Below are 12,609 nucleotides of genomic sequence, written 5' to 3' on the forward strand. Positions count from 1 at the left end.
AGGGGATGAAAGTCAGATCTGGTAGGTGGGGGCGGGGGTGAGGAGTGTCCCTCATATTACTCACGTTGGCCATACCTTGAAGCTGAGCACTCTGCATACTCAGGACGTTCTTCTGTATAATCTAGCCTATCTGTATACATTAGCCTGTCTTTTGTACACATTAGTCGGTCCTCTGTATACACTAGTCTGTCTGTATACACTAGTGTATACAGATAGGCTAGATTATACAGAAGAAAGTCCTGGGTATGCAGAGATGGAGGCTAGGGTATACAGAGAGAGAGGCTAGAGCATGCATACTTGCTAGTGTATACAGACGGACTAGTGTATACAGAAGACCGGCTAGTTTATATAGGGAGGCTAATGTGTGCAAAAGACAGGCTAGTGTATACAAATAGGCTAGATTATAGAGAAGAACATCTTGGGTATGCAGAGAGAGAGGCTGGGTTACACAGAGAGGCAGAAGTATGCAGACTTGCTAGTGTATACAGATGGACTAGTGTATACAGTAGACCGGCTAGTTTATACAGAGAGGCTAATGTGTACAAAAGACAGACTAGTGTATACAGATAGGCTAGATTACACCGAAGAAGGTCCTGGTTATGCAAGAGATGGAGGCTAGGGTATGCAGAGAGACTTGCTAGTGTATACAGACGGACTAGTGTATACAGAGGACCGGCTAGTTTATACAGAGAGGCTAATGTGTACAAAAGACAGGCTAGTGTATACAGATAGGCTAGATTATACAGAAGAACGTCCTGGGTATGCAGAGATGGAGGCTAGGGTATACAGAGAGAGAGGCTAGAGTATGCATACTTGCTAGCGTATACAGGCGGACTAGTGTATACAAAAGACCGGTTAGTTTATACAGAGAGGCAAATGTGTACAAAAGACAGGCTAGTGTATACATATAGGCTAGATTATACAGATAGGCTAGATTATTCAGAAGAACGTCCTGGGTATGCAGAGATGGAGGCTAAGGTATACAGAGAGAGAGGCTAGAGTACGCATACTTGCTAGTGTATACAGATGGACTAGTGTATACAGAAGACCGGTTAGTTTATACAGAGAGGCAAATGTGTACAAAAGACAGGCTAGTGTATACAGATAGGCTAGATTATACAGATAGGCTAGATTATACAGAAGAATGTCCTGGGTATGCAGAGATGGAGGCTAAGGTATACAGAGAGAGAGGCTAGAGTACGCATACTTGCTAGTGTATACAGATGGACTAGTGTATACAGAGGACCGGCTAGTTTATACAGAGAGGCTAATGTGTACAAAAGACAGGCTAGTGTATACAAATAGGCTAGATTATAGAGAAGAACGTCCTGGGTATGCAGAGATGGAGGCTGGGTTACACAGAGAGGCTAGTGTATGCAAGCTTGCTAGTGTATACAGACGGACTAGTGTATACAGTAGACCAGCTAGTTTATACAGGGAGGCTAATGTCTACAGAAGACCGGCTAGTGTATACACATAGGCTAGATTATAGAGAAGAACGTAATGGGTATGCAGAGATGGAGGCTAAGGTATACAGAGAGAGAAGTTGGGTTACAAAGAGAGGCTAGTGTATGCAGACTTGCTAGTGTATACCGGTGGACTAATGTATACAGAGAAGCTTGGGTATACAGAGAGCTGTATAAAGAGATGCTAGTGTATACAAAAGACAACCAAGAGTAGACAGTGAGGCTCGTGTATACAGAAGACCGGCTACGGAGAGGCTAATTTGTACAAAAGACAGGCTAGTGTATACAAATAGGCTAGATTATACAGAGGAAGGTCCTGGGAATGCAGAGATGGAGGCTAGGGAATCCAGAGAGAGACTGTGTTACACAGAGAGGCTAGAGTATGCAGAAGACCGGCTATTTTTTTTTTACAGATAGGCTTGTGTATACAGAAGACAGTCTGGGGAATTCAGTGAGGCTAGTGTAGGCAGAGAGGCTGGGACACCAAGACTATTGTAAAAAGAAGGCAGGCTAGTGTATATAGATTACGGGCACGTGTATACAGAAGACAGAGAGGCTAGTCTATATAGAGTGGCTGGTGTACACAGAGAGATTAATGTATACAGAAAAGCTAGCGTGTAAAGAAGACAGGACTTTATTTTTTGCTAATGCAACTACTTCTGAAACATGTAAAGTGCTTTTTTCATATTTTGGTGCTGTTAAAAAGTGTATAGCATCAGGATGAGAAAGGATAATAACTGACAGAGGATGACATGGCAAAAAGACAAACTGCATTAGAAATGTGAATATGAAGTAGAGATGAAATGCCAATCCCCACGGCTACGTACAGCAAAGTGTGAGCTAAGCAGCTAAATATTCTGCAATAGCAGAGATTAAGTATTGCAGTCGAAATGGGATCGCAAGCGTTAGTTGCAGTAGCTCCAAAATGACTGAGAAATCATTTCATTACTCTAAATGTAAAAGTTATCCCGGTAGCACTGAGTGGACTGATACAAATTCAGTTTCCTATAGCAGAGAAATACCAGCTATATGTGAGACGAGCAATTAAACTGTTCACGGTAGCATTGCATTACTCTTAATATGTGCAGCGTTCAAAGAAGCAATAAGATGGTTTTGTATTATCCTAAAATTAGCAGTATACGTAATAAAGGAGAGTAGGTAACCTGGATTTAGACATAGCAAACTTTATAATCTAATTTAGCAAAATTAGAAAGGATAATATTGAGACAGTATATACAGGTCGAGTTTAAGTGGAAATACACAAAATATATAGCTTACCTTTACATTGTTCAATAGAGCGTTGCAAAGTAATACCAAGGCAGAATGTCGGAATAGCAATTAGATGAGATGATTGCTGTAATCATGAAATATCAGCAACGACGTGACAAGGTTTCTATCGTTTTCAGGATCCTTACGTGTCTTTAAGGATGAGAACGTATAATAACTGGCAAAGTATGACATGGCAAAGAGACAAACTGCATTGGAAATGTGAATGTGAATTAGAGATGAAATGTCAATCCCCCTTGGTTACTTACAGGTTACCATTAATACAGTTAACACGGCTACGTACAGCAAAGTGTGAGCTAAGCAGCTAAATATTACTTAATATTGCAGAGATATTGAAAAGAGATCGGAAGCGTTGGTTGTAGTAGCTTCAAAATGATTGAGACATCATTTCATTACTCTAAATGTAAAAGTTATCCCGGTAGCACTGAGTGGACTGATATTAGATGAGTGATCGTTGTGGTACGAATTCAGTGTCCTATAGCAGAGAGATACCAGCTAAATGTGAGAAGAGCAATTAAACTGTTCACATCGGTAGCATTGTATTTCTCTTAATATGTGCAGCGTGTAACGAAGCAATAAGATGGTTTTGTATTATCCTAAAATTAGCAGTATACGTAATAAAGGTGAGTAGGTAACCTGGATTTAGACATAGCAAACTCTATAATCTAATTTAGCAAAATTAAAAAGGATAATATTGAGACATACAGGTCGAGTTTAAGTGGAAATACACAAAATATATAGCTTACCTTTACATTGTTCAATAGAGCGTTGCAAAGTAATACCAAGGCAGAATGTCGGAATAGCAATTAGATGAGATGATTGCTGTAATCATGAAATATCAGCAACGACTAGGTTTCTATCAAATGAGAAAGTGTAATAACTGACAAAGTATCACATGGCAAAGAGACAAATTGCATTAGAGATGTGAGATGGACATGAAATGTCAATCCCCATTGGTTACTTACATGTAAACACGGCTACGTACAGCAAAGTGTGAACTAAGCAGCTAAAGGGTATTTAATAGTAAATTGACGTAGCTTGAAAATTCCAACGTGAAAACCGTTCCATTAATTTTGTTACGCACGAAGACGTTGCATTATGTGTTATTAATGTAATCAAACTGTATTGCTATGCTTTGCTACTGCAACCACTTCTCAATCAAGTTAACCGTCCCACTGCTTTTCTCACATTTTGCCGCTGTTAAAAAATGTGTTGCAAGTGTTATGTGTAGAAGTAATACACAAAATAGAGTCAGAAAGAGAATCCTCTTGCATAGAGTTAGCGAGAGATGGTTGCAGTAATCTTAATGTGCAGTGTGTAAAAGGTTTTAAAAAGATGGTTTTGTGTGAATTTTGCTTTAACGTAAAATTAGCTGTAGACATTATAACTATGGTTAGGTTTACAAAGATTTAGAGTTAGTAATCTCTATAATATAATAATAATAAGTATAGCAAAACAAATTAGGAAAATATTGAGGCAGAATATATAGGTCGAGATAAAGTGAATACACAAAAGGGATCAAGGGATCAAGGCATCTCTGTACACTAGACTCTCTGAATACTAGCCTCTCTGTATAATCTAGCCTCTCTATATACCCTAGATAGTGTTCTGCATCTCCGTAGTGGTAGCCTCTCCGTAGAAGCCAGCCTTTATTCTGTATTCACTAGCCTTTCTTCTGTATGCTGTAGTCTTCTATATATACTAGCTTCTCTGTACACCCTTGCATCTCTGAATACACTAAACCCTCAGTATACCACAGCCTGTCTTTTGGATACATTAGACTGTAAAAACTAGCTAGAATACACCAGCCTGTTTTCTTTACCCAATAGACTCTCTGTATGCACTACCCAGTCTTCTGTATACACTCTCAGCTTTGATGTATACCCAAGCCTGTCTTCTGTATACACTAGTTTCTCTATATGCACTGTCCTTTCTGTATACTCTCGACCCTCTCTATACATTAACCTCTCTATATACACTAACATCTTTGTATATACTAGCCCCTCTTTAAATTAGCCTCTCTGTGTACTCCAGCCTCATTGTTTACTCTAGCATCTCTGTATACTCAAGCCTATCTGCATACACGAGTCTGTATTCTGTATTCACTAGCCTGTATTCACTAGCCTTATATATACTAGCTTCTCGCTTCTCTGTACACCCTTGCATCTCTGTACACTAGACTCTCTGAATACACTAAACCCTCAGTATACCACAGCCTGTCTTCTGTATACATTAGACTGTAAAAACTAGCTAGAATACACCAGCCTGTCTTCTTTACCCAATAGACTCTCTGTATGCACTACCCAGTCTTCTGTATACACTGTCAGCTTTGATGTATACCCAAGCCTGTCTTCTGTATACACTAGTTTCTCTATATGCACTGTCCTTTCTGTATACTCTCGACTCTCTCTATACATTAACCTCTCTATATACACTAACATCTTTGTATATACTAGCCTCTCTTTAAATTAGCCTCTCTGTGTACCCCAGCCTCACTGTTTACTCTAGCATCTCTGTATACTCAAGCCTATCTACATACACGAGTCTTCTGTATTGTGTATTAACTAGCCTTTCTTCTGTATGCTGTAGTCTTCTATATATACCAGCTTCTCTGTACACCCTTGCATCTCTGTAAACACTGTGTAAACTAGCCAGTCTTATGTATACACTCGCCGACTGTATACACTAGACTCTCTGAATACACTAAACTCTCTGTATACCACAGCCTGTCTTCTGTATACACTAGACTGTAAAAACTAGCTAGAATACACCAGCCTGTCTTCTGTACCCACTAGACTCTCTGTATACACTACCCAGTCTTCTGTATAGAATGTCAGCTTTCATGTATACCCTTTCTGTATACACTAGCTTCTCTATATGCACTGTCCTTTCTGTATACACTCGACTCTCTCTATACACTAACCTCTCTATATACACTAACATCTTTGTATTTGTCTTTAAACTAGCCTCTCTGTGTACCCCAGCCTCACTGTTTACTCTAGCATCTCTGTATACTCAAGCCTATCTACATACACGAAACCTGTATTCTGTATTCACTAGCCTTTCTTCTGTATGCTGTAGTCTTCTATATATACCAGCTTCTCTGTACACCCTAGCACTGTAACAGTGCTAGGTTCCTGTATTACAGAAACAGAACACCAGCAATAAGGTGTATACTGTGCAGGAGGCACACAACACCGACACATGCAGATGCATGTATTGCAGAAATTGAACACCAGTAATAAAGGGTAGCTTCAGGTGTGTACTGTGCAGGAGGCACATAACACCCACTGTAACAGTGCTAGGTTCCCAAGCAGTAAAGACACTGTCCCTGCCTATCGTCCTCTTTCCCTGACCACCGCAACACACTATACAAGGCCGCCGTGCTGGCGGCCTTATATAGTGTGGGGTGTGTACTAAACCCCCCTGAGCTATAATTGGCCACAGGAATCCTGCCTGTGGTGAATTGTGGCTCTCCTCACAGAGGATGTCACATCTGTTCTTATTATATAGAACCTATTATGCTCCTCGTAAACTTTTTCAGTTTGGCCGAACGGCCGGACGCAAGTTGCCCCCGGTGCGGGAACATGGGGGGAGACATGATGCCCATGTTTTGGAGATGCCCGAAGTTGATCCGCTACTGGACAGAGGTGACAGGAACCATTGATCGAGTGGTTGGAACCTCCACCAGGATGGGGGCGAAGTATTGTCTCCTGGGATTAGTTGAAGGAGTTGGAAACCCGGGAAGTAGCCAGGTGGCAGTTCTGAGATGCCTATTTCAGGCAAGGAAACTGATTGCCCAACCCTGCTTAGCCTCCAATGTTGGCAATGACTTGTTTTTTTTCGCTTGTTTCCCAAGATGACCATGTTGGCGTTTGTCAAGATGGTTGAGAGTGCCCGAAGAGATCGCCTATGGCCCCATCACCTTGAAAGTGCCTGATCTTGTCTGATCTCGGAGGCTAAGCATTGTCAGGCCTGATTAGTAACTGGATGGGAGACCAACTGGGAATACCAGGTGCAGTAGGATTCTTTTTATGTTGTTGGCGTTGACATGGGTTTTTTTTTCCGCTTGTTTCCCATGGTGATCATCTTGGCATTTGTCAAGAGGGCTGAGAGAGCCCAAAGAAATCTCCTACGGCCACATCCCCCTGAAAGCGCCCAATCTCATCTGATCTCAGAGGCTAAGCAGGGTCCGGCCTGGATAGTACCTAATTAAAGGTGCCGTAGGAATCTTTTTATATTGTTGGCTTTGACCTGTTTTTCTTTCGCTTGTTTCCCAAGGTTACCATTTTAGCATCAGTCAAGAGTTTTGAGTATGTCCCAAAGCGTTCGCCTGAGGTCACATCACCCTGAAAGCGCCCGATCTCAGAGGCTAAGCAGGGTCTGGGTCAGATGGGAGACCGCCAGGGTCTATGTTGTTGGCGTTGACCTTTTTTTTTCACTTGTTTCCCAAGATAACCATCTTGGTATTTGTCAAGAGGGTTGAGAGTGTCTAAATAGAACACCTATGGCCACATCACCCTGAAAGCGCACAATCTCATCTGATCTCGGAGGCCTAGCAGTGTACGGCCTGGTTAATACCTGTATGGGAGACCATCTGTGAATACCAGGTGCCGTAGGCTTCTTTTTATGTTGTTGGCGTTTACCTGTTTATTTTCGCTTGTTTCCCAAGGTGACCATCTTGGCGTTTAACAAGAGGGTTGAGAGTGCCCAAAGAGATCATCTACGGCCCCATCACCCTGAAAGCGCCCAATCCCATCTGATTTCAGAGGCTAAACAGTGTCGGGCCTGGTTAGTACCTGGATGGGAGACTGCCTGGAAATACCAGGTGCCATAGGCTTCTTTTTTTGTTGTTGGCTTTGAACTGTTTTTTTCGCTTGTTTCTCAAGGCGACCATCTTGGCGTTTGTCAAGAGGGTTGGGCGTGTCTTGAAGAGAACGCTTACGGCCACATCACCCTAAAAGCACCCGATCTCATCTGATTTCAGAGGCTTAGCAGCATCAGGCCTGGTTAGTACCTGGATGGGAGACTGCCTGGGAAGACCAGGTGACATAGAAGGATCTGGCCTGGTTAGTGTCTTGATTGGGAGATCGCCTGGGAATTCCGGATGCCGTAGGATTCTTTTTATGTTGTTGGCTTTGACCTGTTTTTTTTCCCTTGTTTCCCAAGGTGACCATCTTGGCATTTGTCAAGAGGGTTGAGAGTGCACAAAGAAATTGCCTATGGGCACAACACCCTGAAAGCGCCCAATCTCGTTTGGTCTCAGAGGCTAAGCAGGGTTGGGCCTGGTTTGTAACTGGATGAGAGACCTCCTGGGTTTTCCAGATGCCGCAGGCTTCTTTTTATGTTGTTGGCGTTGACTTGTTTTTTTTGTTTGTTTCCCAAGGTGACCATCTTGGCGTTTGTCAAGAGGGTTGAGCGTGCATTTGATCTCAGAGGCTAAGCAGGGTTGGGACATGGTTAGTACCTGGATGGGAGACCGCCTGGGATTTCTCGATGCCATAGGCTTTCGTTTTAAGTTGTTGGCATTGACTTATTTTTTTATTTTTATTATTCTTTTATTAAGTAGAACAACATAAATATAACAGTCAACCATACAGCATGACCCAGAGTCACAATTACATGCTAACAAAAAATAGGCAGCCAAATAACTCTGGGTTCTCAGAGGGGAGTCCTACAGTTTCATGCAGAAAATAGAGAAACCCCACCTCCGACATGTAGTACAGTATAACTAGTGCAGCTCCGTTCGGACAAATGTAATCATGGAGAACAACTGGGACCACAGCGAGCCAGCTTATCATGACCTACGTGAACCAGAGTAAAATATGAGCCGGTCATGTCCAGAACCCTGGGGTTCTTCTGGGTCCCGAAGGCTAGTAAGGAGACAAGGCATAGTCAAAAGGGAGGACGGGGTAAGAAGAGAGCGCAAAGACGGAGAGAGAGGAGGTGGGGGGATGGCGACGGGGAAAAAAAGAAAAATAAAGACAAAAAGGGAGGGGGGGAATGCCACCCAGGGCAGACATGGCCTACGTAGGTAAACGTTAGATGTTCAGTCGTTTTCTGGGACGGAGGCACTGCTCACCTCCCGAATGTAGTCTCGAGTACCAGTAAAATACCTCCAGGGCCTCCATGTAACACTAAATGCCTCTTCAGTGTTGTGAAGGGTGGCGGTCAATTCTTCCATCCGGAGAATATGATTGACTTTGGAATACCACAGCACCTTGGATGGGGGCTGAGGCTGCCTCCACAGTGCGGGAATGCAGGCCCGGGCGGCATTCAGGAGTTGCATCGTGAGGGTTTTTTTGTATTTTCGAACAGGCTGTTCGGTCAAGTGTAGAAGGCACGCTACTGGGAACCCAAAAGTTTCTCAAGGTCGGGCATGCCCAGAAAAGGTGTCCCATGGTCCCCATATCTGAATTTCACCTCCAACAAACATCCGGGATCGATCTATCCATTTTATTCAGAAGGTATGGGACTCTATACCAGCGTGAGACTATCTTGTATCTTGATATTGGTTTGCGATGGAAGCTTTATGTACTAAGGTCAGGATCTTCCCTATCTGTTGTGGGGTAAATGTGATGCCTAAGTCCCTCTCCCATTTGTGGATAAATGGTGGGGGTCGACCCCTCCTCCTGACTACTCAATAGGTTGTACAGGAGGGAGAGGGTGTGTCGCACAGGTTCCCTTTTGTGACAGATGGATTCATAGGGTGTCAGGTCTCTAGGAGTGTAGGGGGCCCTTTGTATGGCCAGAAGAAAGTGACAAAGTTGATAAGCACTAAACAAGTCAAGCGGAGGGTCAGAAAGCTCGGCGACAGTTTGCGTGGTCGGGAGCCCTCCCGTGGGCCACACCTCTCCCAGACGCTGTTTCCCCACCACTGTCAACTGTCGCAGTTTCTTGTTGGTAAATCCCGGTGGGAAGTCTGGATTACCTATAACCGGAGTCATTGGTGATGGCAGGGGAGCAATGTGTGTGCAGCGGAACAACCTCCGCACAACAGCCAACGTAGCTCCCACTACGGGGTGACCTCTGAGGTCTTTTGGTAGGGAGGACAGGAGCCACGGGGAGGTCAATAGGGGAATGGATCCATCCTCAATCTCCATCTCCACCCACTGCTTGTGTGGGCCATTACAATGCCAATCAACGACTCTCGCTAGCAGAGTCACTCTGTAGTATTGTCTGAGATCTGGGAGACCCAGACCCCCCTTGTCCTTTGGTCTGGCAAGCAATTGCAAACGGGCTTTGGGCAGTTTGCGCGCCCAAATAAAGTCCCGGAGCAGCACCTGCAGTTGTCTGAAAAAAATTGGGGGTAACCGGATCGGTAATGTCTGGAACATGTATAAGATCCGAGGGAGGGCCATCATTTTGAATGCATTACAGCGCCCGAACCAGGTCAGTGTTAAAGCATGCCAGTTTCCCAAATCAGATTTCAGTCTATCCAGGAGAGGGACAAAATTAAGCAGGTACAATTGCGCTAAATCCGCTGCGATGTCAACGCCCAGTTAACGTATAGATTTTTCAGCCCAGTAGAATGGAAAAGAGGAGCGGAGCCTCTTGGCCTCACCATCCGGGACCGATATATTCAATACAGCCGACTTGGCGCAATTGTTTTTATAGTTTGATAGGCTGCCGTGTCGCTGTAGAGACGCAAGTATTTTGGGAAGCAAAATGTGTGGATTGGAGACGGAAAAAATTAGATCGTCAGCGTACGCCGCAATTTTGTGGTGTGCCGAGGGTTTGGATATGCCAGTAATATTCGGGTCATTCCGAACGTGACACATAAGTGGTTCCAGTGTCAGAATTAAAATTAGGGGAGACAGAGAGCACCCCTGCCTCGTTCCATTAGTGATGGGGAAAGAGTCCGAGCACCACTCGGTCACCCGTACCGCTGCCGATGGCGTGGAGTAAAGCGACATTACCCAGCTCATCATGTTGGGGCCAAGACCTATATGTTCCAGGGTGGCCTGCATAAAGTGCCAGGCCACCTTGTCAAAGGCCTTCTCCGCGTCCGTTGACAACATAAGCAAGGGCCTTCCCTGTACATGCGCCGCATGGATTAAATTGAGGACTCGGGTCGTATTGTCTCTAGCTTCCGACTTATTTTTATTTTTTTGCTTGTTTCCCAAGGTGACCATCTTGACGTTTGTCAAGAGGGTTGAAAGTGCCTGAAGAGATTGCCTACGGGCACATCACCCTGAAAGCACCCGATCTCGTTTGATGTTGGAGGCTAATAGAGTCGGGCCTTGTTAGTACCTTGATGGGAGACCGCCTGGGAATACCAGGTGTCGTAGACTTCTTTTTATGTTGTTGGCGTTGACCTGTTTTTTTTTCGCTTATTTCCCAAAGTGACCATCTTGGTGTTTGTCAAGAGGGTTGAGAGTGCCTGAAGAGATTGCCTATGGCCACATCACTCTGAAAGCACCCAATCTCGTCTGATCTTGGAGGCTAAGAAGAGTCGGGCCTGGTTAGTACCTGGATGGGAGACCACCTGGGATTACCAGTTATTGTAGGCTTCTTTTTATGTTGTTGGCGTTGATTCGTTTTCTTTTTTTTGCTTGTTTCCCAAGGTGACCATCTTGGCATTTGTCAAGAGGGTTGAGAGTGCCCAAAGAGATCGCTTACAGCAGCATCACCCTGAAAGAGCCCTATCTCTTCTCTTTTCTGAGGCTAAGAAGGGTTGGGCCTAGTTAGTACCTGGATGGGAGATGGCGTTGGAATACCAGGTGCCGTATTCTTCTTTTTATGTTGTTGACATTGACCTGTTTTTTTTTTCACTTGTTTCCCAAGTTGACCATCTTGGCGTTTGTCAAGAGGGTTGAGAGTGCCCGAAGAGATCACCTACGGCCCCATCACCCTGAAAGCGCCCAATCTCGTCTGATCTCGGATGCTAAACAGTGTCGGGCCTTGCTAGTACCTGGATGGGAGACCGCCTGGGAATACCAGGTGCCATAGGCTTCTGTTTTTTTTGTTTTTTTATTTAGTAGTATGCGACATACAATGCAAAGGCAACTTCACAGAATGTGTGATACAAATAGTTACAACAAACGATCATATTGCATGGATATCAGAGCCAATGGTAAGAAGTCTGAGGAGAATCGCACGTGTACAGCTTTGCGGTCATATCAAGATGAGATTAAAGCTCCATCTCGTTGGGATCCTCTACCACTTAAAATATTATTGATACTAGCCCTGCTACCTTCGAAGAGTTTAGATATCCATAGATAGAGGAAGAGTATTGTGTAGTAGTCAAATGGGGTCGGAACATACCATTTTCTTTTCCCTTTTTTGAGTTAAGAAGGGAAATAGTAGAACTGAAAGGAGGGAGAAGGGGAAAGAGAAGATTGGGGAAGGAAATGGCAGAAAAGGAAAAGAAGGGGTAAGGGGGTGTCGTGGGTAGAGTGGATAGGGTGGGGTCCCCTCCCAGGGAGCAAGAGACGCCCTCGGCTCACCAGCTCATCAGCTGTCCAACGTTTCGAACAGCGATCTCCAACGATCACCATGAGCTTACTATGTCTCGCGGAGGTATTCTTCCGAAAAGCGAAACTGGGTCCAGTAGAACCATCTGTTCCCATGCTCCTCCGTTTTATCCCTCATTGTGGCAGTCAGGTCTTCCATTCGTTCAATATCATTTACCCTTGCGAACCACTGGGTCACCATAGGAGCAGATTGCTCTTTCCACTGACTTGGGATGCAGGCCCTAGCTGCCTTGAGGAGATGTTTAAGTAAGGACTTATGATAACGCTTTCTCGACATAGGAGTTAGATTGAGATGAACTGCTGCGGGATCATTGGCTAAGGAAATGTCTGTGAACTTGTGGATGAGTCTCAGGACAGGCTGCCCGAATGTTTGTAATTTA

The 12,609-nt window shown here is 44.3% G+C and overlaps 3 pseudogenes; all 3 read left to right on the top strand.

Moving 5' to 3' along the window:
* The first annotated feature begins 7,474 nt into the window (after positions 1-7,474).
* LOC143952511 (5S ribosomal RNA) lies at positions 7,475-7,593 on the top strand (annotated as a pseudogene).
* A 3,554-nt stretch (positions 7,594-11,147) lies between these two features.
* On the top strand, positions 11,148-11,266 carry LOC143955960 (5S ribosomal RNA; annotated as a pseudogene).
* Positions 11,267-11,589: 323 nt separating this feature from the next.
* LOC143943287 (5S ribosomal RNA) lies at positions 11,590-11,708 on the top strand (annotated as a pseudogene).
* Positions 11,709-12,609: the final 901 nt, after the last annotated feature.

The sequence above is a fragment of the Lithobates pipiens genome, unplaced genomic scaffold (assembly GCF_037356315.1).
Source record: "Lithobates pipiens isolate NorthernLeopardFrog02 unplaced genomic scaffold, aLitPip1_a1.2 Scaffold_10, whole genome shotgun sequence".
NCBI lineage: Eukaryota > Metazoa > Chordata > Amphibia > Anura > Ranidae > Lithobates > Lithobates pipiens.